Below are 24,943 nucleotides of genomic sequence, written 5' to 3'. Positions count from 1 at the left end.
CATTGATTCCGGCAGTTTTGAACAAAGTTGAATTGAGTTCTTCATGCCCCAAGCATCACCCAAAAAAAAAAAAAAATGCTCTTAGCAAGCAGGGGCAGAGCCAATAAAATTTCATGAGAGGGGGGGCGCAAATTAAAGTTTTAAAATTTTGACTGGGGTCTACATATCATTTTCAAATATTTTTTTATGTAGAATAAGTGAAATTTTCTAAAACTTACATGTAAATTTTTTTAATTTTTTTTGAGGTGGGGCCAGGGCCCATGCCCCCACATGGCTCTGTCCCTTTTTGTAGGACAATTTACTATAGACAACAATTGTGCATTTGAATATACTCCAACCAGTTTTCTTGTCAAGAATCTTCAAATAGGAAGAGTTATGCTGCAAGGAGTGAGGACTTGGGCAGATCTATATCAACTTAAGACCAAGTGAAAGAGGTGAATCTGGTGGACAAGGGATAGGAAGAAGCATCATTCAAAAGTCTAGCATCAATGGTTATGGCACACCATCAAGAAGATCATTGACGCTCTTCAATCTCACTGTTATTTTCTTCAACAATAAAGTTGACAACATTCATGATAGTTCACTACAAAAATTACATCTTTGATTGATGGGTAGAAGAAAATGTATCAGTAAATCACCGTAGATCGTATGATGATGACAATAAAGACCATTTTTACAGACGGTAGAATAAAGTTGTTAGAAATGCTTCGTGTTTATGAATTGCTTTATAGAGACATCAGTAAACAGTACACATTTACTGATGGCTAGAAACATCATCAGTATTAATTTGATTATCAATGACATTGCAGCCGGCCCGTCAGTATATGTTTAATCCACTAATATGGAAAGCTTAGGTCATTAATGTAGGTCATTCCCTTCGATGGCATAGGACATAGTTTTATTAATGCATTTTGGGTATGTCAGTATGAATACAACTTCTATTGACGGCTTGGAATGGTCATCCGTATTCATTTGATTTTAACTAACATTGTATCTTGCTCGTTAGGTTATGTTTTAATTCACTGATATGAGATATTCATATCAGTAATGTCAGTCCTTCATATAAGGCACATTTTTACTGGTGGGGTTTTCATGCACGTCGATATAGCTTCTAACGTATGTCTTGATGTTGGTCGTGACATAATTTTAGTGATGGTGTTGCTTATCGGGTTAGCCATAGCTGGCAACCTGGGACTCGGACTCGCAACATCAAGCGACCAGGCCAATGAGTCAACGAGTTGGCTTGACAACTCGGTCGGGTTAGGTAGACAATTTTTATAGCATTTTTCCTACATTCATCTCTCTCAAATATATAAAATTTATTTTCCTAAAAAGTTTTGTCCACAAAATCATTTTACTACATCTTAATGAAATGGAACTCCAAGAATCCTAATTGAAGTAATTGCATCAAGAAATTAATTTTGCTTGTATTTTATTAGCTAATAACACAACACATTCACAAAGAGCCATGAGAACAACATAACATATATATATTTGGATATCCAACAGCCTGATCCATAGCTCCAATTCTGCCAACAACTAACAAATACAACACAGATCTCCGATATGAAAATTTAATCAAGCCTAGATATCCTTGTTTTCATTTTTGCACCACCTGAAATGCAAAGATGAAAAGTAAATCGTAACAAAGATCCAAAATCCTAATAATATGCATATGCCGCCTCCTCCCTTACTCCACTCTTTTCTAGTCGAAGTTGAGGAAGCACAGTGATGAATCTGCAACCTTTGCGAATGGACAACCATTGGTTAGTTGCATATATCGGCTATGCATTGCAAAAACAAAACGAGGCACAAACAATCTATGTAGGACCAATTCATGTTTTTTAATTCATTGTTTATCTTTGCAGGCTTCTTCCAATTGCTAATACCAACATGAACAAGAAAGAAAAGGTTGGGGGTTGGTAGAGACCCCAATTCCTAATGCCAATGACCAAATCCCATGCGACACTAGGTCAGGAATAGAGAGTGAGAGAGAAAGTTCCAACAATCGCCACCATTATGGGGGTTGCTGGAGACACAAGAGAAGTGAGAGTTCTGGCCGAAGAGAGGAGGCAGAGAGAGAGGGAGATACATGAGAGTTCAAGGTGGCAAATCAAATCGCCAAAGGACAGTCAGTGTTAGCGAATTATCATCATCTGCCTTCCACATTTGGTGAAACCCTTAGAGAGAGAAAAAAAACTAAAGCCTTGAGCTTTCAACGAGTGAGAGAAAGAAACTATTCCATTTTACTATAGGTTGTTTGAAAGAACTGGTTCACTAAAAATCTACCATGATAAACCAAAAGGTTTTGAAAAAACATCACATAAATCATGTTGTGCGCGACTCGGATGAGTATGATCCGAGTCAATGGACCCAGCAAGTCAAATGATTCAAGGCTGATTCCCTCTTATTCTGGTGCTGGATCACCCAACTACTGACTCGTGGTTAGGTTTTTGAATGATCTGAGCTAGTTTAAGCAATTTGTTAAATCATTCATTATAAATGTAATAACAAGTGAAACACATGATATTAACTAACTAAAGGGATCAAATGAATGACTTGAATCTCATTCATTTTCATACAAACTTGTGATTTCAAAACACTAAATCGTTCAATATGCATGTAACAACAAATTAAGCACATTCAATTAAGTGTGTGTGATCAAATAAGTCAATTAAATCACACTTTTATTGATACAAACCTCGGAGTTCAATACCCTAGATCATTCATTATAGATGTAACACGAAGTTCAACTGATTGGATTAATGCATAGATGTAAGAAGAAGTTAAACTCATTGGATTAAATACAAGGGATTAAACAAATGCATTGGTCCTACTTGTATCAATATAAACTTGTGATTTCAATCATTTAAATAATTCATTATAGACATGATAACAAGTGAAACACATTAGATTAACTATAAACGATCACATGAATGACTTGAATCTCATTCATTTTTATACAAACTTGTAAGTTCAATTCACTAAATCATTCGATATGAATGTAACAACAAGTTGAACACAATCAATTAAATATGCATGATTAAATGACATAATCACTTAAAACACACTCCTATAGATACAAGTGTGTGATTTCAATCCCTTAAATTGTTCATCATATATGTAACATAAAAGTTCAACTCATTACATTAACTACAAAGGATCAAACTAAAACATAGATCTCGTTTGTATCCATATGAACTTGGGTTTTGAATCATTTAAATCATTCATTACGATGCAATAACATGTGAAACACATTAGATTAACTACAAGGGATCAAATGAATGACTCAATCTCATTCATTTTCATACAAACTTGTGACGTCAATCCACTAAATTGTTCAATATCGATGTAACAACAAGTTAAGCACATTTAATTAAATATGTGTGATCAAAAAAATCGCTTAAATCCCACTCGTACTAATAGGAACTTATGATTTCATCCCTTAAATCGTTCACTATAGACGTAGCAAGAAGTTAAACTCATTGGATTAAATACAAGGTATCAAACAAATGCATTGATCCCATTTGTATTCATATAAACTTGTGATTTTAATCATTTAAATAATAAATTATAGGCATTATAACAAGTGAAACACATTAGATTAACTATAAGAGATCATATGAATGACTTCAATCTCATTCATTTTCATACAAACTTGTGATATGAATCTACTAAATCATTCGATATGGATGTAACAACAAGTTAAACACATTCAATTAAATGTGCACGATCAAATAAATGATCAAAGCAAAGAATCACTGAAATCCCACTCGTATAGATACAAGTGTGTGATTTCAATCCTTTAAATTGTTCACTATAGATGTAACCACAAGTTCAAATCATTGGATTAGCTATAAGAGATCTAACTACTGCGTAGATCCCGTTTGCATGCATATGAACTTGTGATTTCAATCATTTAAATCATTCATTACAAATGTAATAACAAGTGAAACACAATAGATTAACTACAAGGGAACAACAGAATGACTTCGATCCCGCTCATTTTCATACGAACTTGTGATTTCAATTCACTAGATCATTCAATATGGATGTAACAATAAGTTAAGTACATTCAATTAACTATGTGAGATCAAATGAATCTCTTAAATCATACTCCAATTGATATGAACTTGTGATTTCAATACCCTAGATCGTTCACTATAGATGTGACAACAAGTTAAACTCATTGTATTAAATACAAGGGATCAAACAAATGCATCCCATTTGTATCCATATAAACTTATGATTTCAAACATTTAAATCATTCATTATATTATAAATGTAATAACAAGTGAAACACATGATATTAACTAACTAAATGGATCAAATGAATGACTTGCTTATTCATTTTCATACAAACTTGTGATTTCAAAACACTAAATCGTTCAATATGCATGTAACAACAAATTGAGCACATTCAATTAAGTGTGTGTGATCAAATGAGTCAATTAAATTCCACTTTTATTGATACAAACATGTGATTTCAATACCCTAGATCATTCATTATTGATGTAACAAGAAGTTCAACTGATTGGATTAATGCATAAATGTAAGAAGAAGTTAAACTCATTGGATTAAATACAAAGGATCAAACAAATGCATTGGTCCTACTTGTATCAATATAAACTTGTGATTTCAATCATTTAAATAATTCATTATAGACATTATGTAACGCCCATTATGTTTGTGTCTTAGAATGGAAAGGAAAATGGGACAAACATGTGAAACTGGCAAAATTTGCATATAATAACAGTTACCACTCTAGTATTGGGATGGCACCTTTTGAGGCTTTGTATGGAAGGCCGTGTGGATCGCCAGCTTGTTGGACCGAATTGGGTGATGGTAAGATTGAGAACCCTTTAGTGTTTGCAACACTACACCGACCAAGTGCAATTGATAAAGAAAAAGTTGTTGACTGCTCAGAGTAGACAAAAAAGCTATGCCGACTTTCGTCGTAGAGAATTGACTTTTGATATTGGTGATCATGTGTTTTTTAAGATCTCTCCTACTAAAGGTGTTTTTCGTTTTGGTGTGAAGGGAAAGTTGAGCCTGAGGTTCGTAGGACCTTTTGAGATACTAGAGAAGATTGGAGAGGTGGCATACAGATTGGCACTACCACCTGACTTGAGTCATGTTCATGACGTTTTCCATGTTTCCATGCTTCGAAAGGTATGTACCAGATCCTACACATGTGATTGATTTTCAAGGTATTCATGTGCAAGATGATTTGACAATGGAAGAGAAGCCTATTAGAATTGTGGATCAAAGAGAGCAAGTGTTTCGCACGAAAAGAATTCCTTTGGTAAAGGTGGAATGACAGTACCATGGATTGAAGGAGAGCACATGAGAACCTGAGGAGGACATGCGGAAGAAATACCCACATTTATTCTCACATTGAGGTATGATTTAAATTTCGAGGACGAAATTTTTTTTTTGGAGGGTAGGATGTAACGCCCGTTATGTTTGAGCAAGTCGGGTTGGATCGGGACCCAGACCCGGACCCGCAGCTTACCCGCGTAAGAGCCCGACGAGGGCTGTTCTCCCTCTTCCTCCTCTCGCTCTTCCCCTTCGTTGCCCTCTGGCTGCTAGGGTGCTCCCCGCAGAGAAGAAGAAGAAGACGGAGGTGGTGCCGGCGGCGAGCGGCGACGACGGCGGCTGAGGCGGCGTCGCTTGGGTAAAACTCTCTCTCTTTCTCATGCTTTGTTTCCCTTCTCCGCCACTCTCATGCTCTCTTGCCCTCTCCACCGAACGCTCTCTCTTCCTCTCCCTCGCCCCTCTCTTTTCCCCTTCTTGATAGCCCTCACCCGCACGGTCCCTCTCCTCACTCTCCCACCGACTCTCTCTTCTCTCCCGTCCTCTCCTCTCATTGCCCTTCTTCCCCATTTATGTCTGAACCCTCCTCCCCTCGTTCTTTCTTCTGTCTGCCCCTTTGGTCAGCACCTTCCCCTTGCCTCACGTCCCCAAATTGGGTCTTTCTCCCCATTTTCTAATTGTTTCTCCATTTTTCCCCAACCGAGCACTCTTTCTCATGGATTTCATCACTGTTTGTTAGGATTCCAGTTGGGGAACGTGTTCTCCCCCTCGTATCAGCGTTTAAGTGGTGTTGGTGGTGGCGGCTTGGCACGATTTCTGTCATTTGGGGACGACTGTACGCTTGAGGTGGTTGTTGGAGGCGTCACAGCAGTTTGGACGCTTAGATTGGGATGAGCAAGGCCTATTTGAGCTTAGATTATTGGATATTATATAGTAGAGCATGTATAATTATTGTTTGAGCATGTTAGAGTTTAGAATTGATGATTTGGAACGCATGTTAGAGATTTTGTTTTTGGGGAAAGTTTAGGATTATGATGAAGAATTGTTCATTCATGCCTATAATGATCATTTAAGCATGATGAGTTAATTTGTGAAGCAATAGAGAAGCATGGTTAAGATTGTGATGTTGTGGAGAAGTGTAGGGCCGTCTTTGTGAACGCTTGGGAGCGTCTTTGTCGACATAGGTAGTATGTATGGGAAGGAAGAGGGGTACATGTTGGGAAGACACCTTCACTAAGGAAGCAAGAGAAAAATGGATTAGTGATCGATTCAAATCGATGGTGCGAAGCTTAAACCTCTAGTGGTGACCTCTAGGACTGAGGAGAGACCCTCTTGAGGGCTTTGTGGGTCGACACTACCCGTCGATACCCTCTTTGGGCAATGGCGTGCCTCAATGATTTTGTTTTATATTTGTTTTGATTGTGAATCTAAACTAATGTAGAATTTAGTCATTTACCACTTGTGTATGTTTGCAGGTACACCGGGCACGTCCCATCGACCTTGAGCTACCGGATTCAAAGCTCGAGGCATTTTGAAGAGTCTTGTGAACGCGCCACAGGTATGGCGACATTTCAGGCAAATCCCTACCTGGCCAAGTGTGTGAATGTGTGTTCCTAGGATCATGAGATCCTCGGATTTGTGATGTGAATTGATTGATTGTTCCGTGAATGAATGTGTGTATGCATGTACATGAATTGAGACATGATATGAATTGTTTTGAAAGGCTTATAGTAATTGTTTTGAAAATGTTACGCATTTGCATGTGCATGCTAGAATTGATAACTGTTTAGGACAAATGAGGCGAGGTATCGAGTCGAGTGTCTCCTCGACCCCAATTTTGCATAAGAAAGCATCCTACAATGATAACTGCATAGGACAACTACGAGCCCACCACAGATCGAGACTACTCTCTGTGGTTTGGCTAAGTTTTCAAAGATGTGATTGTTATGATGATGAATGTGAATGTTGTGTTTATTAAATACACATTGCCGCGGGCAATGATGCAAATGATTGCACAGAGGGTAGTTGTACCCATTTTGTTATGACGGCTAGCCAAAACTATTGTTGTATGTGTAATACTCGTGTGAAGGCAATTGGAGGTGTGGGTTCACTCGTGAAGTGAACCAACCCCATGAGCTAGCCAGTTAATGGTGTTTGTGCAAGTATAAGTATAAGAATGAAAGAATAAGAGATGAGAGGCCAGTGAGATGTGGCTATGTGTTTGGGAGTTGTCCCGCTTTCGCCACTGGTCTGGCCTGTTCGGAGCGCAAGCGGTGCAAGGCCCCAGGGTAATGTTGTGTGATGCGCTTGGAGTGTAGGTTCCCGTCTTCCCAACCTAGGCGTCATAGGGAAGGCTGAGTATCTCTCCTTGGAATTCACACATCCATGGATGAGTGCTCTACCGCTGCAGCGGATAGATGGATCCATACTGTTCTGGGCCACCACGGGGATTGTCTCTCGACTGTAGGCCGCCCGCGGTGTGCACGTGCCTGTGTTTGCACCCACAGGAACTGTAAATTCACTGATAGTAATGAAACTGAAATGTATGTGATTGAAATGTACAGGATTGATGTGCATGTGACTGTTGTGCTTATGAATGCAAGTGACATGTTTGAGCATGCCTTGCATGTGATTAAAATTATGTTATTGTAGCCATTGAGTGGCTTCTGCATGTCGTGTCCTGACACGACATAATGATAGATTGTTCTGATGTTGCTTGTATAATTGAGCCCTACTTAAGAGGGTTTGGACTTTTCCCTGGCTTGTTGCTATACTGCGAAGGCTAAGCCTTCCATTGTTTCCATTTTCAGGTTTTGACGGACCCGGGGCAGCAGGCTAAGCGGATGGCTACACTCACGTCCTACTGGAGAGGTTTTGGGTTTTGTTTTTGTAGTGCCGGCACGTCTTATTTTGGTTTTATTGATGTCTTGTTTTTGTTAGGCATCAATTATACAGTTTGGAGCATTTTTGTCAAATGTACAGTTGAACTGAAATACTATATAATGGAAAGCTTGCCCCATTGTTTTGAATTACTTGGCTCATTTCTTTTTGAATTGTTGTGTAGTCACACCTCAATGTTTGATGTTAGAAAAAAAAATGTTTGAGTGTCAAAAGGTCGGGGTGTGGCACATTATAACAAGTGAAACACATTAGATTAACTATAAGAGATCACATGAATGACTTGAATCTCATTCATTTTTATACAAACTTATGAATTCAATTCACTAAATCATTCGATATGAATGTAACAACAAGTTGAACACAATAAATTAAATATGCATTATTAAATGACAAAATCACTTAAAATACACTCGTATGGATACAAGTCTGTGATTTCAATCCCTTAAATTGTTCACTATATATGTAACAACAAGTTCAACTCATTGCATTAACTACAAGGGATCAAACTAAAGCATAGATCCCGTTTGTATTCATATGAACTTGAGTTTTGAATCATTTAAATCATTCATTACGAATGCAATAACATGTGAAACACATTAGGTTAACTACAAGGGATCAAATGAATGATTTAATCTCATTCATTTTCATACAAACTTGTGATGTCAGTCCACTAAATCGTTCAATATCGACGTAACAACAAGTTAAGCACATTCAATTAAATATGTGTGATCAAAAGAATCACTTAAATCTCACTCGTACTGATAGGAACTTGTGATTTCAACACACACATAGAGTTCACATTGACAGACGTGCAGGCATGTAGATGCAATGATAGAAAGAGAAGGCATGGAAAAGATGTTAACAACTTTAAAAAAAATGAAAACAGTTCCATAAAAGTGAAGTTGTGAAGATTATGTGGTTTACTCGGTCCTCAGTGAGACTGCTTATAATTTTCATCAATGATAATCAGGTCTCAAAGATTACATGCCATCATCGAACCTTGAAATAACTGTTAAGCAAAAGAAAAAGAAAGTATAAGGACAACATAAAATTAAGCAAAGGAAAAGAGAGAGAGAGAGAGAGGGTTTTCAAAGATTTTGATGGAAAAAAGAATGTTATCATTATTCTCTTGAATGTTGCAGTACGTTATTCACTATACCTTTGACAAACAAGGCAGAGTGACTCAACAAATACCTGCCAATGGATCTCAGCCCTTGAACCCAAAGTTCAAGATGGGTTACTCGAAACCATCATAATGTGGCACAGAGACCCATCAATTGGCTTATAAAAAGAGAGAGAAGGATAGAGGGCCACCACCCAAAAACAAACAAAAAGTTACCCACAGCTCAATGGATCAACTTGACCCTAAACTCTTCTTAGTTCTCGCTAGCTCTACCAGTTCTCGAACCTTCGACCCATCATTATACCATCATCAGGTTGTACCACAAGGCCAGGTAAGAAACATAACAAGTGAAGGAGGAACTCAAAACAAATGAAGCCTATTTACACTGGATCCTAAAGGGCACTAAAAGAGCTTAAAAGTTAAAAATCTTTGAAACATATATCTTGGAGGAAAGAAGTGCTGGTTTTAATTGGTCCTCAGAATGATCGCTTGAAATATTCATCTAGAGAAAATCAGGTCTCAAAGATTATTAGCCATCATCGGACACTCAACACCCTCAGACCACCGAAAAATATACACACATACATTTGCAAGATTATTCACAATGCCCATGATAAACAACGTAGAGTGACCCAATGAAATCCTGCATTTGTATCTATTCCCTTATAAGGGATATTGACATTAACACACATCAGAAAATGTGGAAGAAACCATTAAAGAGCTTTTAAAAAGAGGGTGGCCCTGGTACATCCAACAGCTCCATCCATCGGACACTGCTGGTAAGAGAAAGGGAGGGGAGGGAGACAAAGAGAGAGAGAGAGAGAGGATTGGGCTAGTTTTTGTAAGTCAGACAATGCTTACTAGGCAAACACATTTCCATCAACAAAAATTGTTCAGCGCCCAGTGCATTTCATCATCCCACCCCATGACGAACTCAATGGCTGCAGAATTCACACACAAAGGCCACATGGACAGACGTGATAGGCATATATACAGAGGATAGAGAAAGGGTATAAACAAAGGATATTATCAACGACTTTTCCAGAAAACAACTAAAACAAAAACTACATAGCAAAAAGCAAAGCTTACTTGATTCACTCACTTGTCAATGTAAATCAGGCCTCAAAGATTACATGCCATCATCGAACCTTAAAATATTGGTGAAACAAAAAGAAAGTATAAGGCCATAAAATTAACAAATAGAAATGAGAGTGTGTGTATGTGTGTCTTCACAAGGCTTGGCTGGAAAATAGTAGTTCATGACAGAAAATACTTCTTCTGTTGAATGTCATAGTACGTTTTTCACTATATCTTTAACAAACAAGGCAGAGCAACTCAATATATACCTGCCATTGGACCTTGGACCTTGCACCCAAAGGTGGAGATGAGTTACCCAAAGACCATCATTATGTGTCATGAGAGACCCATCAAAGGGTTCATAAGAGAGACTCCGAACAAAACAAAAAAAAAATGCCCAAAGCCCAATCAACTCCACCCCAAACTGAATAGCTATCAAGAACACAACAAGCAAAAGAAAAATTCAAAACAAATGAAGCCAATGTACAATAAGATATGCTTGAAGGGAGTTGAAAGAAATTAGAAATCTTCCAAGTGATACATCTTGGTGGAGAGAACGACTAATTCTAATTGGTCCTCAGAAAGATTGTTGTAATTTTCATCAACAGAAAATCAGGTCTCAAAGATTACTTGCCATCATTGGACACTCAACACCATACAACCACCCCAAGAAACATAACCACATACATTTGGAAGATTTCTCTTTTGCGTTGAATTTAGCAACACATTATTCATTATGCCCATGGTAAACAAAGGACTCAACAAAATCATGCATTTGTATCTAAAACCTTATGAGAGATATTTAGATGGATAACTCTAAAACCATGAGAAATTGGTGTAAGAGATCATCCAAGAGCTTCTTAAGAGAGAGAGAGAGAGACTGCCAGAACGATAAATACATCTGACAACTCTAATTACCAGCTTCCACCAAGATATATATATATATATATATATATATATATAGAGAGAGAGAGAGAGAGTCAAAATTCTCCTGTTGCAATGGGAAAATTTTAAGGGGCTTTTGTTGGTGCCCCAAAGTTATGATCGAGATGATAACACCAAGTGAAAATAGAATAAAACAAAAATTCCATGTTCCATTTTTCTGTTGTGTTTGGTAGCCTGGAATTTTCATCCAAGAATTAAAATTCAGCTGTTTGATGAAACAAGCATTGAAATTCTAGAATTTTTTGTTACTGCTTGATCCCACAACTATGTCACCTGAGGGAACGGTGTGGTTGCAAGTGCGGGTGTGGGATGCGGCAAATCCCAAAAAATTTTCGGCATGGGTGCAGCTATAATACTCTATAGATAATACTCAAAAACATTATCCAGTAATAAGTAATATGACTAGGGCTCTTCAAATGGTATCAGGCATCAGAGGCGGATCTAGCTATGGAACTTTTGGGGGAAAGGATACAGCTGCACATGTAGGAAACTAATATATAATTCAAAAACATCTTACATGACTTTCTTAGCTGCACGGTTGCCAGATAAAACTCGTACAAGCACAAACAAAAAAGCTGATAACTAATATATAAGTAAGACATAAGTAAGAACTAATATATAACTAAGAACAGAAAGGCATGGTTTGGACAGAACAGATTACACAAAAATACTAAAATAAGTTAACAAATAACATTATAACAACTTAACGACATAAAAAGGTAAAATAAGATAAAATTTCTTAACAAAAAAATAACAATAATGAAAAAGTGAAAAATAGCAGAACAGCATGCACAAATTGAGGCAAATCAATAGAAAATAAGCCAACACATGAAAAAAACGAAATAAACAAGATGTCAAGCATGAATACATTAGGAAGAAACAAAAAAACAAAAGATTTGTAAACTCACGATGTTGTCGCCGATTCACAAGTTCATAAAATCAATTATGCTGTCACCGATTCGATGCTCACGGTAAGTCGCCAGAGGATGAAGGAGGGAGGGCAGTCGGAAAAAATCAGATTCTCGCCCGAGGAGTCGTCAGTTAAGGAGGTCGAGGGAGGTGGGCGGCACTCGAAGCTCACACGTGAACGAGTTAAACCCTAAATGTGTGAGCTTCAAACTTAGACGTTCAAGTTAAATGGCCTGGAAATCTGGAATTGAAAATATATTTCTGGAAATATATTTCCTGGAAAAAATGAATGGGAAAAATCTTTCCGATTCGCATTTTGATGTGTGTGTGATGACTGAGAAATAAATTTCCAAAAATATATTTTTGAGTTTGATGATAAAGAAATATATTTCTTCTTAGTTTGATAATAAGGAAACATTTTTCCAGATTTACAATAGAGGAACATGAAACCACGTACACAAGCATTTGAACCAAGTTCAACATGATCTAACAAGAAAAACTATACAGAGCACGCTGATTAAGAAATACACATGCACCTTGGGCATAAGATAGCCTAAACCCTCCAAAGCACTTCTTAACACCGACAAGACCCAGCGATGATCATCAATCAGATATCTCGGTGATGCCCTCCATTTCACCTGATTCTTTCTTTTTCTTCTTCCCCTCGAATGTCTTGGAGATCTTTTCAATTGGTACAAGAGGAAGATATCCAAAGAAAAATGATTCAAGGTCATCAAACCGTGAATAAAGCTATTCTCGTTTCCCACAAACATCCCATACACAGCACAAGAAATCTAAATGAGGTGCAAGTTCAATTATGAGTTATCAAATCATGAAACCCATGCACAAAATCATTCTTGCCTTCCAGAAACAAACATCAAATAGAAACACTAGATAAGTAACTCTTCTAATGCCAGATTGCCAGCTCACAGTAGCAGCACTAGGCTGAAACTTGTGCAGGGAAGACAGATATAACTATTGCTTATAAAGATTCATTTCTTTTCCCTTTCTGATTCATGAACATACACCTGACACCAAACATCTGCCTCTATACTTAACCAGCCAAATGCATCCTCTGAATTGGATTTGCTTATAAAAAATTTCTTCTAAAAACCTTCTGTGTTCTAGAGTCTCAAGAGCTGAAATGCCTTTTCCACACCCCCGCGTAAACAAGAAAAGTTGTGGATCCAAGTAATAAAGATTTTCGCTTCCAGAATGCGATGCTATAAAGCTCCAAGAATTAAAAGTGAGGCTTTTTCTGTTTGCCATCTGTGTTCTAATGCATAATGTTAGGAGTAGCTATAACAGCAAGATACAGAATATGACACCCGCATTATTGTCAGAATTTGAAGTTCTTGCTCCTACTTTATTCAAGTTTTCAACAGCTTAATAAATTTTTTATTTTTTAACATAAAACAAGTAGGAGCTGAATAAACCCAGTGGCATAATTCATGCATAGTTTGAAAAGGAAAAAGAACTTCCACAATCACAAGCTTAAGCATCAAACATGCATAAGTACAAAATTACACTGCATAAGAGGAATTTTGACTAGCTCATAACAGCAATATCATAAGCTGTAAGAACACTGTGATTCGTCCACATCTACATGGACCTGGTTAAGATGGATCTTTTTGCAACCCTAACCACCAATCTAGGGTCTGTAAGAACAGAGACACAGCAACGGGTTAAAGAAGGGTTTTTTTTACCAAAAAATGCAATTTGGGCAAGTTAATGATGGCTGAACTTTAAAAAACAAAGTACGAAATTGGATTTCAAGCCTGCTAGCAGAAGTTTAATTGCATTCGGTTTAGCCAGAAAAATGCAAATTCCAGGTTTTAAGTTGCGAACCAAGTATTGGATATCGAAGCATTCAAAGAGAGAAAAAATAAAATAAAAACACTCGCTTCTGTTAGCACCTTCATGCAAAATGATGCATAATATCCGATGTCTGTAAGCCAATCATTCAAAACAGAAAAACAGTAACCAATCAAATTCAAAAGCAATCAGAAGATGGCCTCACTCCGCCACTCGAAAGTTCCCCTCACCCTGCTCACTGTGCGCATTTTCGTTCCACCACACGCCAACGCACAAAAATCCCCTCGCCTGCCCTGTGGGCATTTTCGTTTCACCAAACTACCGTCACATTCAAACGCATGGAACGGAAAGGATTCGGCCATCACTCCGCTTCTCTATCCCAAACCATAAGCTTCTCTGGTAATCTTCTTCCCCTCTTTTCCTTTACCCCCTCCCTTGCTTTTGCAGGAAGCACCTCCTGCGTCTTACCTCATTGTTTATATATATATAGATATATATATATATAAAGAGAGAGAGAGAGAGAGAGCAGTACCTGGAGGTAACGCTGCTGCAGTTGAGAAAGACAACGCTGCTGCTGTGATGCGGTTCCACCACCGACAGATGCGGATGAACAGGGTCGAGGAAGCTTTCAAAACGATGAAGCCCTCAAGGTGAAGAGGCCTGCGTGAGGCGAGTGAAGAAGAGCGTGCCCTAACGGGCCGGAAATATATTTTCACTAGGGGCCCTTTCATGGCGAGAAATTTATTTTTAGAAAAAAAAATTCAAAAATAAATTTCTGAAATTGATCAAACAAAAAAAAATTTCCGTTTTTTCAAAACCTGTTTGTTATAAATTCCACCCCATCAAACGGGCCTAGGTGAAATACGAAAAAATATTTTTGGAATCAACCTCAAGGGTCGAAAATTTCTTTCCGTGTTTGTTACACACGAAAATTTTGAAAATTTGAAATATTTTTTTGGATGAATAGTAGATTTCCAGCCTAACAAACGCCCCTTCAAAAGACAAAGTTGTCACCGGCGCAGCACGGACAAAACTCACCCGAGTCAGTGCCCGTAAAAGCAAAACAAATCAAATCTAAACCAATTATTTATCAATACTCTAATAGTTCTTTATGATTTTTTTTTTATGCATGACAATCATAGCAAAATGCTGGTACAAAAAAAAAACATCAGTATCTTCAAAAGCATTCTTCAAGACATGGTTTCTTTGAACTACAATTACGCACCCAACAACTGTATAACAAAAAGTATAAAATCACATGAATGAAGAGGAAACATAGACCATGAAGAGAAAAAACAGAGACTACAACAGCGATCCCGACAAAGCAAATTTTCTTCATAAAACTACATCCAAATCAAACCAAATACTTGAAGAATATGGATATAAATCGAGATAGAAAGATGGGGGAAAAGAAGAATAAGAATAAGACATTATATCAGCAGATATGATACATACATAAAATTCAACATCCAAAATCATATCATTTTAAAAAAAAAACAAAGACAGGAAAATGCAGCAGAAAAATAAATAAAAGGCAAAACAAAAAGGAAATATGAAGATAGAAATCCACACCTGAAATGGCTGATCGACGCGAGAAAGAATGTTGTGAGAATGCTAAGGGAGCAAGAGTCAGCCCTCCTATTCATCGAACAGCGCGCTACAGCTTCCTGTAGGATGAAGAACGGTGATGAAGGCCATCCACTCCCCTCCTCCCCTTTTTCCTCTGTGCAGGATGCCCGAGAGAAAAGGCAGATGGAGGCGATGGGGCAGAGAGAAAAGAGAAATGGAGGTTCTCGCCGTGTAACCGATAGGGGGAAAGAAAAAAAAAACGAAGGAGCAATGGCGTCACTGTAGGGGAGAGCGGAGGAAGCCGTGGTGGACAACTGAAGACGTCACGATGGAGGAGAGTGAAGCTTCCAGCATAAGAAAAGGAAGCAACTGAGGGATTTCAAAAGAGGAACATCACACCGCGAGCAACAAGAGAAAGGTAGAAGCTTCAGAGATCTTATTTTGCGCGCATTATGCCCTCGCGGACGAGGGTGGCAAACGGGCCGGACTCAGGCTGTAGGCCCGACCCAACTGCCCGGCCGGGCCTCGTAGGCCCCGTTTCTAGATATATGTTTTCGGTTGGTGGGAGGGCGTGTTATACGCACGTAATTATACAACCAGCAGAATTCCATTACCAATATGTATATTTACTTTAATACTAAACATTATAAATTAATAAATTATCATATATCTGTAATTATTTCATACTTTCGTCATATCACATCTTGTCATTATCTCATATTTTTATCATTATCATACCTTCGTTGTTATCTCATACCTTCATCATTATCTCATGCTCAATGAAAAAACACTTTCAAAATGTTTTTAAGCAAAACTGAAAAGTTTCTCTTTTATAAAAGTATTGATGCCAGCATGACATCAAGATCCAAATCAAGGCCAGACATGAGATAATTATAAAGCATGAAAGCAGAAACATAGAGATGCTAGGGCTTTTAAAATGATGTACAACTTTAAAGGGAGTAGCATAGAAACATGGAACAAGTGATGACGGAACATATTCATAGAAATTTTGAATTAGACATGCCTGAATTGGACAAACATTTGTGGAGTTGGAAGTGCCTCTAAAAGATTCCACATTATCATTAAGACGGGGTCCACAAAATCGTGTGACCTCGAACGGTTGGCACTAGAACGCAATGGACAAATGCAATCCAATAAGACATATTGTATGTTAAATGTGAAATTTAACTAAATGAAGAACAAGAAAATTGGTCCTACAAATTGAAAAGTAAACACAATGTAGTCAAAAGGTTGTTGCTTAATGGCCCTACCAAAATGAGGACTTTTATGAAGAAGTCATAAGAATCATGCAAGAAGAAGCAAGGACATCATTTGTTTAAATTTCCCATGCATAGACAAGCAAGGTAAAGCTCAATTTCTTGATAACACCCCTTAGTCACTGAGAGCATAATGATTCATAACACCCATGCATAGACAAGCAACAAAAGGCTCAATTTTTTTTTATAACAGTCCCTCAGCCACTGATAATGAAATTATTCTTAACACGGTATTGAGTCACATCACTAGATTGGACAAATCATAACTCGCAGCTAAATCACCCTAGAACTACAAACTAAGTTGAAGTTAAAACTTTTGTCTACAGAGGTAGACATGAAATCAGTGGAAAAAAGAGAGTTGCATGTGATTGCTAGATAAGCTAAGCTTCTCCCAGTACATTGAATCTCGCTTCCATGGTTCTCAAGAAGTGAACAGGTAACTCTATATGTTTCTTTGTGTTTGCTTCTTAGGTGTGCACTTCAGTTGGACAATCAGATCTTGTACTAGGTAAACAATCAAATTATCAAGCTCTCCTAACTGCAGTAATTTTTCTTACAAGTATATCATTCTAAAGGGTTAGAAAAATCACATTTGTGTATCTCAAAATGGCTTAAGATTAGGACTGCACAACTAGTCGAGCCAACTCGGGCTCGACTCGAACTTGTTCGATTAAACTCGGCTCGAGCTCAACAAGCTTATAAACGAGTCAAGTTCGAGCTTACAATGATACTCGAATGAGTAAATGAGTCGAGTTCGAGTTTTAAGAACTCGACTCGTCTTTATAAAACCAGTTAAAACTTGAAAACCGATACACCAACTTACCAAAACCGGTTCACCGGTTTAGGGTAAAAATTGGTCGGTTATACTTATTTTTCTTTTCCCCTTTAGAGTCTCTCTCTTCCGTCGACTATCCTCACACCTCAGTCCTCTCCTCTCCGCGAGTCCGCCTGTCTGCCGCACACCATCTCCACCATTCGGCATTCGGCATCTAACCACCAGCTCCACCGTCCGGCCTGCCGCCTGCGTTGTCATTTAGGCTCCCCATGACAGTCCATAGACGACCCAAAAGATGGGCAACTCTTGGTGTGTGACAGTGTGAGCACCAGGTATGTTCCCCTCTTTTTCATGTGCTCTTTCTTTGCCTCTCTCTCTCTTAAACTCTCTTGACCTCATCCTCACAGGCTCACCTTCACATGGCCTGCACAAGCACGGGAACGACAGCCCCACGGCCCTCACCGTCTGCATTTCCTCCTCCTTTTCCTTCTCTGCCACCGCCACCGGCCCACCACCGCCCTTTGCCTAATGCCCGATGGTATGCTAATGCTCATGTGCTTTAAAACAAATCCTTGACTTCATCCTCTTATTAATCATTTTTCTGCTTTTTATTTTGGCAGATATCTTAGAAAGGGATAACTCTTGAGATCATTTTGCATTTCATATCCAGTACGTTTTGATTCCTTTACTTCATTTAAGTTGCACTAGATGTTTTTCATTTGCCTTCTCTTGCCGCTGATGCTCGTTGTTGTTTTGCTTTTCTGTTGTGCACTCGAGTTAAGCGAGTCCAGCTCGAGCTCGACTTTGTTAATCGAGTCAAAATCGAGCTTGTGTTAGGCAGCTCGACTCAAGTTCGAGCTCGAGCTCGTTGAGTCGAGTCGAGCTCGAGTTGGGCAAGCTCGAGCTCGACTCGGCTCGTGTGCAACCCTACTTAAGATTGCTGCAATTTTGATCCACAATAGAAAATCAATTTACCCATGAATAACAAAAAAAAGGGGCAGGAGAGATGACCATTCAAAGCTATACCACAGACCGAGAAAGTGAAAATTTCAGGTTCATAAGACCAACTAGATAAACAGTATTTACCAATTTTCCTTCTTTCTTTGACATTTTTTTCTGAAAGTAATTCAACAGATAAAATTTAATCTGACCACGAAGAAACAAAAATAACTTTCTAGTTATGTCAGTTACTAATATTGAACAAGACTGATCTACATTAACTCATAATACGTGTCATGTCAAGAATAACATTGTGATCACTGATCAACACTATGCAATACTCATCAGTAGCATCATTCTATTTCTACCAATGGAGGCAAAAGGCATAGGGGAAACCTAGGTAAGTCACCTACTCAGATTAAAGGAAAAAGGAAAACCAAAAAGGACAAACTGATTTTTTTTTTCCAAAGAAATGCACAGTTACAAGTAAGATAACTACGTTCATTTGTGTTTATCAGGTCTTCATGTTGTTGTTAAAACTGTAAATGAATGCATTACATGGATTCATGGCCATGCAAAAATGTGCACCATATACATGGCTATGTACAGTTCACAAAATATGGGGACAGAGTAATTACAAAGAGCACAGAGGTTGTCTATGAGCCACCTAAAAGACTTGATTGATAATTCATAAGGTGTTAAGTTAGTTTTGCAAGAAAGTGAATGACAACTTATATTTTGACAAAGCAATTTCTCATGGCACCTGATGAACCATCAATCACATTCATCAGATGGTCTATGAAAAGTCCACATATTCCATACACTATATCTATATGTGTAAGCAATGGATTCAACCAGTCTCATTTTCAAAGTGTTTTTTTCATCCCCCCCCCCTTCCCAAAAAAACCTTTTTGTTCTCACTTTGGAAGATCATAAGGTAGTCCTATGATGAAACTAGTTTAACTTGTTTTTCTTACAAACTAGGGATAGGAGGAACTAACCACTCCCCCTTTGGTCTTGAAAATGTTTGCCCATTTCATTACAAAATTGCTAGTCCTTCCATGAAATAGATGAAACCCCTCAAACCTAGTCCAACTAGGCCTGGGCATCGGGCCGGGCCGGGCCGGCCCGACCCGTTTAGTCAATGTCGTTAAGGGTCCGGATTTGAATCAGGTCGACCCGCTACCCGGCCCGACTATTATCGGGCCGGGCCGGGCTGGGTACCGAGCCTCGTCAACTACGTCCGAAGCCCGACCCGGCCCGTTTTGTTAACCGGGCCGGGCCGACTGTCCCAAGAAGACACCGTCCACATTGACGGTGAAATCCCTCTGAAATCCGCCGAGGTCGACCTTCCGAATGTCGTGGCGATCCTCGGTGCCGCTCACGCCCTCGTTGTTGACCTTGATGTTGAGGCGGCCGAAGCGGGCGAGGGCGAGGTCGATGGCCGCGGTGACGTCGCAATGGGAATAGAGGAAGCCGTGGATGGTGTATGAGCTCCGTTCTGGTCTGCCCGATCCCTCTCACTCCTCCCGTCACGATCACGAGTTCCGCTTATGATCGCCAGTTTCCTTCCAACCTGCAACCCGCAAATGCATCATTCCCATGACCCAACATCATTAATCTTACAACAGAGAAAGATGGGGAGAGCGACGGTGAGTCAATCAACAAAAAAATAAAAGATTTGTAATGAATCAGTTGAATCGATTTGAAGCAGTGGATGGGATTTGGGGTTGATCTTACCTTCTGCAACGGGAGGTGAAGACTGCCATGAGGTGCGCCGGTGGTGGACTAGAGGTGGATGGTGAAGGACGGTGGTGGCGCCAAGGCTTACTCAATGCACGCGCAATCTCCTGTCGAAAACCCTAAATCCCTAAATGCATTTCCTAAAAATTTTAAATCGAAACTCTTGAATCCATTCTCGAATTAACGGGCCTAACGGGTCCCAACGGGCCCGTTAGCTTAACCCGGACCCGGCCCGTTATGATGTCGGGCCGGGCCGGGCACAGTAGGCGAAAGACCGATAAGATAAAACAAGGGCCCGGACCCGGGCCCGAACCGGGCCGGGTACCGGGTAGCCAGCGGCGGCCCGGCCCGGCGCCCAGGCCTAAGTCCAACCATGTTGAGCGTGATGAATTATCCATCATTTCCTTTTGTCTTCGAAGAGGTAGACCATTTGGGACAAGTAATTAAAGCTCACTCATTATTCCATCTTAATTGCATAACCCAAACTTAAGGTATTTCTTTTCAAAAGCACCAGGTGATATTTTTGAAAAGTTCTATGGAAGTTGCATGTTTGTATGTCCTTGGCTTCACCTAATCTTGTTTTTGTGAGTTGTATAAATGTCATCTATTTCATCTTTATTTTTAGATTCATTCTAGTTGTAGTTAATATCTTTTATGTATTAGAGTTCTGTAATAAAAGGATCAGCCGAGGCCTTCAGCCCTTTGAATTCTTAAATGTTTCAATACTTATTTAGAAATGGTTTATGCCCCTTCCCTTTTTCCCCACCTTACTAATTTATGGCTCCACCCATGTCTGTATCCATGCATTTTTATGTCATCAATCTAGGGCTTGAATTTTTTTTTTATTCCTCTAGCACTTGGGTGGTCCCTTTATTTTAATTTACATGTTACTGGACATGATTCTAAATTGTCTGCTGGTTGTCTTTTATTTCCAAGAGGCCTCTACTTGGTGGAGGCTTGGTTTCTCGTTTTGCATTGGAGAGTGACTACATAAATTTTGTATGAGGTGAATGGTTCCAACTTGGTGTATTTAGACAACGCAGCTACATCTCAAAAGCCATATGCTGTTTCGGATGTTCTCTGTGATTATGTGAGGGCTACAACTCAAATGTTCACCACGATATTCATTACTTAAGGTATCCCAACATAACGCCCCATACCTACCCTTCTCTCTCTCTCTCCCTCCCTCCATTGTCTTGATTGCTTGCTCACTCACATTCATGTTCACAGTTGGACATCCACAATGATCCACTCTTCAATTAATTAGTTTTATTGCCCTGTTTGCAAAGGAAGCAAGAATAGAAAATTCCTTGTTCTATAATTCTATGTTTCTGTATATCAAGAAAGGGAAAAAAAAAGGTAGTTCATTGGGTGCATGATAAATCGTTTGATTTAATCTTTTTTCAATAATTTTGTATTGTGCATTATTTCATTGTTTTATTATTTGTGTATTTGAAAAGACCCTGGAACCTCAGTGTCACCTATCTTCTTTCATTCTTTCTGGCAGCAGCAGTCCGACCCATGTAAGTGCTTAATGTCATGTACTCTCATTCATGTTAATAATTTTCTATAATTAATATGTTACAAGTGAAATCATTGGCTAATGCTGTTGAGCTATCTTGTCTATGTCAGGTATAGTGGACCATGTCGATAATATAATCAGGGTCTCCATCTGATCTCGACAACCTGGAATATCTGCCGCATCCCTAACTGTGCCTTTTATAATCAGGCTGATAAAGCATCTATATAAGCATATTGGATCATTATTTATTGAAGTTCTGCATATGTTGACAGAAAACCATTGATTGAAGCATGAAATTAAAGTGGAGTCTTCATCTCTTTCCATGGAAAGAGATTTGGATTGAGTTCAATAATTTTGTGGTGTTTGTGGATCAGGTCACTAGGAGTCATCCCTTTACCCTCTGACAACCATGACAGGTCAACCACCACTCTGGCAATCTAGAATCTGCAATACAACATCTGACGCAATGGAGCAGTTAGTAGATCTCTCTTTGAAACCCAATATGATTTTGCATGCCCTACAATGCTAGCTCTGTTGTCAATTTTCTGGATTTTTCAAAATGATTATCAGTGTGACTGCATGCATCCTCAGGAATAGATGCATGAGTTTGTACTTCTTGCAAAGCTCTTCGATTTTTCTATTGTTTTCAATTATATTCAGATATATTTTATGTGCGTTATGGACAAATTTGTGACCCTCAAACTTAAGCAGCTTTGTGGCTTTTAAGTTCATTCATATTGATGCATGTAGTTCTGCATAGTGGACAGTAGACTATTGCTACTTATTTCTGATGGTATTCCTCAAACTGAAGCAGCTTTCTGCTTTTAAGTTCATTCATATTGATGCATGTAGTTCTGCATAGTGGACAGTAGACTATTGCTACTTATTTCTGCCGATATTCTTTTTTTTCATGTACTTGACACAATGCTTCGTTCAATGCTCAAGTCGTTGATTGGTTGGCTGGAGGGTTATGGATTAGCCCATTTATTACGACTGGAGGGTTATGGATTAGCCCCATTTATTACGACTGGAGGGTTATGGATTAGCCCCATTTATTACTTTTGTGTTTTGTTTGTCTATCATTGTTCACTAATAGAAGTTTCCTTTTGAGCAATGTTATGCTGATAAATTTGTGCTTTGTCAGTTCCTATGAATTCAGTGCAAAAGCCACCGATGCTTTTGAGTTTGCAAGGAAGAAAATATCAGTTTCTATTAATGGTTCAAAACCTAAAGAAATTGTATTCACAAGAAATGCCACGGAGACCATCAATCTGGTAGCATATTCTTGGGGCCTTGCCAACCTAAAAGCTGGAGATGATATCTTGCCTCGTTCCCTTATGTTCACTTGTAAACTTTTCTGTTGATACGTGCAATAACTTGGATTGTAGATGCCAACCACTTGGTGAGTTGTAGGAAGAGGTAAATTTACAAACTGTCGAAGACCCTGAATCAAGTATGGTCTTTTTCATTTGCTCTCTTTATCTCAGTGTATGTGATCCTTGTAAGGAACAACGTTGTGGAGACTCAAGCTACTGTGAAAGTAAACTCCATCTAAGGAACATGTGGAAATATGATTAAATGTGAGGTCATTTGTGGGATAAGCTGAAATTTCCATTTCGGTTGGACAAAATTACAGATCTTTTTTTTCCGGGTCTGATCTAATCCGCTAGGATCCGATTCTTACGGCCTTGAACTTCCCCGATGCGGAGATGACACGGGCAATCTAGCGCAAACAAGTAGAGTCACCGCTCTCCTATCAAAATAACAAGGTTACCTTCTTCAGGTGGGACTACGTTGAGGCTTTCAACCTTTGAATAGAAAAGAGTCTAGAAGTTCATTCAGTCCGCGGTTGAGTTCCTTGGTTTTTTATATAATTGAAATTAAACTTTGGATGTTCTTGTACGGTGAAAGGCAGTAGTTGCTACCTTGAAATGTGGATTGAAGGACGAAAATCCTTGCAAAGAGGATCACGTTTCTTAGTACATGTTCTTGTTAGCAGAAGACCAATCCACGCTTGAGTTCCTTGTTCCTAAGAAACGACTGATCTAATTGAAACTAGAACTTTAGAGATGTTCGTGATTGGGTGCTTAATGTACCACTCATTGATTAAGTCTGGTGATAACTCTTAGCATTTTGGTCATGAGTTCCTCAAATTTTTTCTCTGCTCCCTCGTCTCACATCGAACTTGAAAGGCAAGGTTTGTTGTGTGTTTTTACTATGAAATGCTTGTATTTTCTGAAGCTTACTTGTGATATTCTTTTACAGATCTCTGTAAAGTAATCAGTCAAATGGTTACAATTTGGCGGGAACAGAACCTATGATTCCAAGGTTTGGCTCATAGTGTATGATTTCAATTTGTTGTTGTTTTTCACTTCTTTGGTTTTATGTTGTCTTTTTTTTTTTTTGAGATTTTTTGTTGGCATAGTGTCACGCCTCTTACCGGCCAAGAGATGATAATGATAACAATATGAGATAATGACAAGATGTGATATGACAAAAGTATGAAGTAATGACAGATATATGATAATTTATTGATGTATAATGTTTAGTATTAAAATACATATACGTATGGGTAATAGAATTCAGCTGGTTGTACAATTACGTGCATATAACACGCCCTCCCACCGACTGAAAACATATATTTAGAAACGGGGCCTACGAGGCCTGGCCGAACAGTTGGGTCGGGCCTGCAGCCCGAGTCTGGCCCGTTTGCCAACCTCGTCCGCGAGTGCATAATGCGCGCAGAATAAGATCTCTGAAGCTTCTACCTTTCTCTTCTTGCCCGCTGGTGTGACGTTCCTCTTCTGAAATCCCTCAGTTGCTTCCTTCTCTTATGCTGGAAGCTTCACTCTCCTCCATCGTGACGTCTTCAATTGTCCACTGCGGCTTCCTCCGCTCTCCCCTATAGCGACGCCATTGCTCCTTCGTTTTTTTTCTTTCCTCCTATCGGTTACACGGCGAGAACCTCCGTTTCTCTTTTCTCTCTGCCCCATCGCCTCCATCTGCCTTTTCTCTCGGGCATCCTGCACAGA

General features: G+C 39.0%; 1 long non-coding RNA gene and 4 other non-coding genes across 6 annotated transcripts; all 5 read right to left on the bottom strand.

The window, feature by feature from the left end:
• Window positions 1-1,455: 1,455 nt before the first annotated feature.
• LOC116260827 (uncharacterized) lies at window positions 1,456-14,817 on the bottom strand. Of its 2 annotated transcripts, none has more exons than XR_007574264.1 (5): window positions 14,619-14,817; window positions 10,430-10,488; window positions 10,202-10,281; window positions 9,142-9,226; window positions 1,456-1,744 (listed from the first exon to the last, which is right to left on the bottom strand). It is a non-coding gene; the product is annotated as an uncharacterized LOC116260827 (long non-coding RNA). The 2 variants fall into 2 exon arrangements; XR_004174177.2 differs by having other exon boundaries at window positions 10,443-10,488.
• LOC116261616 (small nucleolar RNA R66) lies at window positions 9,145-9,215 on the bottom strand. The gene has a single exon (XR_004174318.1). It is a non-coding gene; the product is annotated as a small nucleolar RNA R66 (small nucleolar RNA).
• Window positions 9,813-9,884, bottom strand: LOC116261625 (small nucleolar RNA R66). The gene has a single exon (XR_004174329.1). It is a non-coding gene; the product is annotated as a small nucleolar RNA R66 (small nucleolar RNA).
• Window positions 10,184-10,261, bottom strand: LOC116261643 (small nucleolar RNA snoR118). Its single transcript, XR_004174349.1, has one exon. It is a non-coding gene; the product is annotated as a small nucleolar RNA snoR118 (small nucleolar RNA).
• LOC116261617 (small nucleolar RNA R66) lies at window positions 10,991-11,061 on the bottom strand. Its single transcript, XR_004174319.1, has one exon. It is a non-coding gene; the product is annotated as a small nucleolar RNA R66 (small nucleolar RNA).
• Window positions 14,818-24,943: the final 10,126 nt, after the last annotated feature.

The sequence above is a fragment of the Nymphaea colorata genome, chromosome 9 (assembly GCF_008831285.2).
Source record: "Nymphaea colorata isolate Beijing-Zhang1983 chromosome 9, ASM883128v2, whole genome shotgun sequence".
In the NCBI taxonomy this organism is placed as follows: Eukaryota; Viridiplantae; Streptophyta; class Magnoliopsida; order Nymphaeales; family Nymphaeaceae; genus Nymphaea; species Nymphaea colorata.
Note: the sequence above shows the minus strand (reverse complement) of the source record. Positions and strands in the feature narration are given on the sequence as shown.